Below are 6250 nucleotides of genomic sequence, written 5' to 3'. Positions count from 1 at the left end.
CTCTTTACTTAGTTTTGGAAGTTGGTAGGTATCTAGGAAATCATTCATTTCTTCCAGGTTCTCTAGCTTGGTGGCATATAGTTGTTCATAGAAGCCTCGCATGATATGTTGAATTTCTGCAATGTCTGTTGTGATATCTCCTCTTTCATTTACTATCCGATTTATTTGGGTCTTCTCCCTTTTTTGTTTTGTGAGTCTGGCTAAAGGTTTGTCGATTTTGTTTACTCTTTCGAAGAACCAACATTTACTTTCATTGATCTTTTGTATGGTTTTCCTATTCTCAATGTTATTTATTTCTGCCCTAACTTTAGTAATTTCTGTCCTTCTGGTTGCTTTAGGATTCCTTTGTTGTTCTTCTTCTAGGTCTTTAAGATGTGCAATCAGGCTGTTTATTTGTGCCTTTTCTTGTTTCCTAATGTGTGCTTGTATAGCTATGAACTTCCCTCTTAGGACTGCTTTAGCTGTGTCCCAAATATTTTGATAGCTTGTGTCTTCATTTTCATTGAACTCTCGAGACATTTTGATTTCTTCCTTGATTTCCTCTTTGACCCAGAAGTTGTTAAGAAGTGTACTGTTGAGCTTCCACATTTTGGCACTGTTACTTTTGTTGATTGTTAAGTGTTAGTTTCATTCCACTGTGGTCTGAGAAGATGCTTGGGATGATTTCAGTGCTCTTGAATTGGCTGATGCTGTCTTTGTGGCCTAACATATGGTCTATCCTTGAGAATGATCCATGTGGATTTGAATGTGTATTCCAGTTTCTTGGGATGAATGACTCTGAAAATGTCCAATAGTTCTAGTTTATCTATCTCTTCATTTAGCTCCCTTATGTCTTTACTAATTTTCTTCCTGGATGATCTGTCAAGTTGAGATAGTGGGGTGTTGAAGTCCCCTACTATGATTGTGTTATTGTTAATATATTGCTGTAGCTCTTTCAGTAGAAGTTTGATGTATTTAGATGGCTTCTCATTGGGTGCATAGATGTTAATAATTGTTAAGTCCTCTTGATTGACTGATCCTCTGAGCATTAAGTAGTGTCCATTCCTATCTTTTTTAATCTTATCTATTTTAAAGTCTATCATGTCAGATATGAGAATAGCTGTTCCTGCCCTTTTTTGTGGGCCATTGGCTTGTATGATAGTTTTCCATCCTTTCACTTTAAGTCTGTGTTTGTCTTGTTGAGTTAGGTGAGTTTCCTGTAGACAACATATTGTTGGGTTGTGTTTTCTGATCCATCTTCCTACTCTGTGTCTTTTAATAGGTGAGTTCAGGCCATTGACATTTATTGATATAAAAGATTGAAGATATTTTAACGCCATTCTTGAAGAGTTTTAGAGTGTTTTGATATATGTCCTATTTGTGGTGGTCTGGTTGTTTATAGGAGACCTTTCAGAACTTCTTTCAGGGCAGGCTTGGTGATGGTTGCTTCCTTCAACTGTTGCTTGTCTGAGAAGGTTTTGATGCTTCCATCTAGTCTGAATGACAGTCTGGCAGGATATAGTATTCTTGGCTGAAAGCCTTTCTCATTGAGCACTCGATAGATATCTTGCCATTCTCTTCTGGCCTGTAGTGTTTGTATGGAGAAGTCTGCTGCTAATCTTATGGGTTTTCCTTTGTAGGTGACTCTTTGTTTTTCTCTTGCAGCCTTGAGGATCCTTTCTTTATCCTTATTCCTTTCCATTCTAAGTATGACATGTCTTGGTGTCTTTAGGTCTGGGTTAATTCTGTTTGGGACCCTCTGGGCTTCTTGAATCTTTATGTCTTTGGTGTTGTCTAGAGAAGTTTTCAGCTATTATGGCCTGGAGAATGCTTTCTTCCTCTCCTTCTCTTTCTTCCTCTGGTAAGCCAATAATGCGTATATTGTTTCTTCTGAAGTCATGCCATAGGACTCTGTTGTTGTTTTCAGCATCTCTTAATCTCTTTTTGAGATCTCTTACATCTTTTTTAGTTGTCTCTAATTCATCCTCAATCTTGCTAATTCTGTCTTCAGCCTCATAGATTCTATTCTCTCTGCCCTCTACTGCTTTCTGGAGTTCATCTATTTTGTTGCCCTGCTCTGATACTGTTTTAGCTTGTTCAGCTAGTTGCCTTCTTCGCTCAGCGATTTCAGCTTTCAGCTCTCTAATAACCATGAGATAATTAGAATTTTCTTCCATATTCTCATTTATTGTTCCTGCATTTCTGATTACAATTTTTTCAAAATCTCTACTCACTCCTGTTATTATTTCCTTAGCTAATGTTTGGATGTTGAACTCATTGTTTTGTGCTTCACCCTCTGGAGGACTTTTAGCTGGACTCTTGTCCTGGTTTGAGTCTCCAATATTTTTTCTTGTTGTTTTAACCATTTTATATATTATGAGTTCCCTTTATCAGTACTTTTCAAATTATTGATCACTATTGCCTGGATTGACTTGTGTCTAAGTAATTTAATTAAAGGCTTTACCGTGGTGGGAGTTAACAGTTTTTTCAATCCCTGAGTTGGAGCTCAGTGGTGTAAAAGCCTCTTTTTTTTTTCTTCCCTGTAGGCTATGGGAGCCTGAGGGCTTTTCAACTATCAATAGGCTTCTTAGCTTAATCACTGACTCCTGACCAAGAGATAAAGCAGGGTGTGGCAGAGATAATCCAGTGGTTATGCAAAGAGACTTTCACAGCCCCTCAGCTATGCCACTGAGGTATAGGTCTTCTCCTGAGTTTCCTGGTTAGATCTCTGTCCCCTGGTGTCCCTCCCTGCCACTGCTCCAGACTCTGAGGGTAGTAGCAATGGAGACTCAGAGTTGCACTTGGTGAGTCTCTGGGGAGTCCTCTCCTCCCTTCAGCTGTCCCCTTGTTGTGGAGCAGACTGGAGGTGGTGTCTCCACTGATAAACTGCTGAACTGTTAGCAGTCACTTAATCTCTCCTTAGGCCCCTCTCTCCTCTCTGTCACCAGCCACGCGTGTTTGTACTCACGGGTGATTTACTGGGTTCCTGTGGTCATTCTAGTCCTGTCTTGTTTCAGTCCGGGTGGTCTCCTTTGGTATTCCTAGTTGATCCAGGAGAGGAGAGAAGAGAGGAGAGGAGGGGAGAGAAAGCGATCTGCTGCTCGTAGCTCTGCCTCCGGAACAGGAAAGCCATTTATTTTTTATTGGCTAGGACAGAAAGAAACAGAGATAATGGGGTGGGGAGATAAAGATAGACACCTACAGACCTGCTTCACCACTTGTGAAGTGTCCCCTCACACCCTGCAGTTTGGGAGCTGGGGGCTCGAATGGGGACCCGGGGTCCTTGTCCTTCACACTATGTGCGTTTCAGCCAGTGCGCCACTGCCTGGGCATGACCCCACTCCTTTCTCTTCTTTTCAAGTGCTTTTATTATGTAGATGTGATTTTTTTTCCTCAAGGGTTATTGCTGGGGCTTGGTGCCAGCACTATGAATCCACTGCTCCTGGAGGCGATTTTCCCCATTTTGTTGCCCTTGTGGTGTTGTGATTGTTATTGTTGTTATAGCTGTTGTTGTTGGATAGGACAGAGAGAAATGGAAAGAGGAGGGGAAGACAGAGAGGAGGAGAGAAAGACAGACACTTGCAGACCTGCTTCACCGCCTGTGAAGCGACTCCCCTGCAGGTGGGGAGCCGGGGGCTCGAACTGGGATCCTTGAGCCGGTCCTTGTGCTTTGTGCCACCTGCGCTTAACCCACTGCACTAACACCTGACTCTCGTGATTTTTTTTTTAAAGTATATATTTGGGATAGTTCACCACTGATGCCATCTGGTCCTGGAGTTTTCTTTGTGGGAAGACTTGAAATGACAAAGTCGTGTTCTTGTATGAAAACACAACCACTCAGATGCTGCACTTTATTTCTGGCAAGTGTGGCTTCCACGGAATTTGTCCTTTTTATCTGAAAACTCAAATCACTCGCACCAAGCTGTTCCTCTTCTTATCACTTACGTATTTAATTTTTTTTTTTTTTGCCTCCAGGGTTATCACTGGGGCTCGGTGCCTGCACTACGAAGCCGTCGCTCCTGGAGACCATTTTTTCTCATTTTGTTGCCCTTGTTGTTGTTACTTTTATTGTTGCCATTGCTGTTGTTGTTGGATAGGACAGAGAGAAATCGAGAGAGGAGGGGAAGACAGAGAGGGGGAGAGAAAGACACCTGCAGACCTGCTTCACCTCCTGTGAAGCAACCCCCCCCCGCAGGTGGGGAGCCGGGGGCTCAAACCAGAATCTTTACGCCGGTCCTTGACTTCACACCATGTGCACTTAACCCACTGCACTACTGCCTGACCCCCTCACCTACCTATTTACATGAGAGCTAGAGAGGCATAAAGAGTGTGTATAAGAGATCAGCACCAGGGCGGAGGTAGACAGCATAATAGCTATGCAAATAGATTCTCCTGCCTGAGGCTCCCAGGTACAGTCCCACACACCACCAGAAGCCAGAGCTGAGCAGCACTCTGGGAAACTAATATAAAATAAATCTTTGAGTGTCAGGTGGTAGCGCAGAGGGTTAAGCGCAGGTGGCACAAAGCTCAAGGACTGGCTCAAGGATCCTGGTTGGAGCCCCCGGCTGTCCACCTGCAGGGAGGTTGTTTCACAGGCGGTGAAGCAGATCTGCAGGTGTCTGTCTTTCTCTCCCCTTCTCTGTCTTCCCCTCCTCTCTCCATTTCTCTCTGCCCTATCTAACAATGACGACATCAATAACAATAACTACAACAACAATAAAAAACAAGGTCAACAAAAGAGAAAATAAATAAATATATTAAAATGCCGGGATAGCCTGAGGGTGCTTCTTCCTGAGCAAGTGGAGAGAACTCAACTGGAGCCGATGAGGCTGCTGCGTGGGAGAGGGAGCAGGAACTCAGGCCGCACTAACTTTGCAGGAGATACACTCTGGAACTCTAGGAGCCGGAAAGCAATTCCAAGTGATTTTACTCAGAAAAGCAGCTTATATATATACTAGCCAAGTAGGGTGGAAACAGGGTGTGACCTACAGAGGGTGGAGCGACAAAAGATTGGTGAAAAACCAGGGTGTGACAAGGAGAGGGCACGGAGCAGGCGAGAATTCTACCACTGAACCACCAATGCCCTGGAGGCAGGGTGGTGCTTAGTTAACAGCGGTTTATGCAAATAGACCGCAGCTTTGAGTGGGATCAAACCAGTTCCCTGCAGGCATGCAGGTGCTTAGTTAAGCAGGATTAGAGACAGAAGCTTTAAGCCATGGGAACTGGCATACTACCCAACATTAAAAGATAAAACAAATCTTTAAAGAGAGAGAGAGAGAGAGAGAGAGAGATGGAGGTGTCACAGCTTTAGAGCTGACTTCACCACAGTTGGGTCAGAGCTCAAACCTGGGACTCAAGTGACAAGCCCTGTGCTATCCATCTGTTTATTTATTTCCTTTTTGTTGCCCTTTTTATTGTTGTAATTATTGTTATTGATGTCATTGTTGTTGGATAGGACAGAGAGAAATGAAGAGAGGAGGGGAAGACACAGAGAGGGGGAGAGAAAGACAGACACCTGCAGACCTGCTTCACCGCCTGTGAAGCGACTCCCCTGCAGGTGGGGAGCTGGGGGCTTGAACCGGGATCCTGACGCTGGTCCTTGCGCTTCAGCCACCTGCACTTAACCCACTGCGCTACCGCCTGACTCCCCCATTAAGCTGTTTTGCCAGCACTCTCATGCATAAAACTATCTGGTGAGTCGGATGGTAGCACAGTGGGTTAAGCACACGTGGCGCAAAGTGCAAGAACCAGTGGAATGAGCCTGGTTCGAGCCCCCGCCTCCCCACCTGCAGGGGGTTTGCTTCACAAGCCGTTAAACAGGTCTGCCTGCAAGTATCTTTCTCTCCCCCTCTCTGTCTTCCCCTCCTCTCTCCATTCTCTCTGTCCTATCCAACAATGATGACATCAATAACAATAAAAACAACAAGGGCACCAAAAGGGAAAATAAATAAATATAAAAAATAATTTAAAACAACTATTTATCTGAGGATGGTGAAGTAGCTTGCTTGGATAGTTTGCTGCTTAAGCCTGGAGTCCACCACACTGAAGGAAGCTTTGGTGCTGCAGTCTCTTTCACTCTCTCACTCACTCACTCTAATTCTCTGGTAGAAAAAAATGTATATATATATATATATATATATATATATATATATATAGAGAGAGAGAGAGAGAGAGAGAGAGCGCATAAATACACTAGCAAAACAGACAAAATCTATCCCAGATGCATCAGTTGAACAATGGCCATGGCAGTGGGAAGTACTGCAGCCTTCAA

Source organism: Erinaceus europaeus, chromosome 2 (assembly GCF_950295315.1).
Source record: "Erinaceus europaeus chromosome 2, mEriEur2.1, whole genome shotgun sequence".
NCBI classification, from domain to species: domain Eukaryota; kingdom Metazoa; phylum Chordata; class Mammalia; order Eulipotyphla; family Erinaceidae; genus Erinaceus; species Erinaceus europaeus.
This window is presented reverse-complemented; position numbering follows the sequence as displayed.